Source organism: Lycium barbarum, chromosome 8 (assembly GCF_019175385.1).
Source record: "Lycium barbarum isolate Lr01 chromosome 8, ASM1917538v2, whole genome shotgun sequence".
Taxonomy (NCBI): Eukaryota; Viridiplantae; Streptophyta; class Magnoliopsida; order Solanales; family Solanaceae; genus Lycium; species Lycium barbarum.
In genome coordinates, this window is record NC_083344.1 from 19,663,921 (window position 1) to 19,664,404 (window position 484).

The window sequence follows — 484 nt, forward strand, 5'->3', positions numbered from 1 at the left end:
AGCATCTACTTGAATTACAGTAGCAGCTTTCTTATTAATTACATGATCAGATGGCCATTGAATGACATTTTCAGATATTTCATTCATCATTTGCAAAGCTTCTTCTGTGGTTTTTCCCATAATGGCACCTCCTGCAGCTGCATCTATCACATTTCGAGAAGAAGGTTTTAGCCAATGATAAAAAAATATACAATTGCATATGTTCAGCAATGTCATGATGTAGACATTTTCTTAGCATTGCTTTTAATCTCTCCCAAGCCTGATAAACTGACTCTGTATCAGTCTGCAAGAAATTAGTAATATCTTGTCTTAATTTGGTGGTTTTAGCAGGGGAAAAAAAATTATTTAAAAAACTTTTGAGTCATCTGATCCCATGTGGTGATAGACCCTTGAGGCAAACTTCGCTACCAAGTCTTGGCATCTCCTTTTAAAGAAAAAAAGAAATATCCTTAGCTTGATTGCTTCAGGGGATACTCCATTATAT

General features: G+C 35.1%; 1 non-coding gene across 1 annotated transcript; it reads left to right on the top strand.

Moving 5' to 3' along the window:
* The first annotated feature begins 209 nt into the window (after nucleotides 1–209).
* LOC132608436 (small nucleolar RNA R71) lies at nucleotides 210–316 on the top strand. Its single transcript, XR_009570358.1, has one exon. It is a non-coding gene; the product is annotated as a small nucleolar RNA R71 (small nucleolar RNA).
* Nucleotides 317–484: the final 168 nt, after the last annotated feature.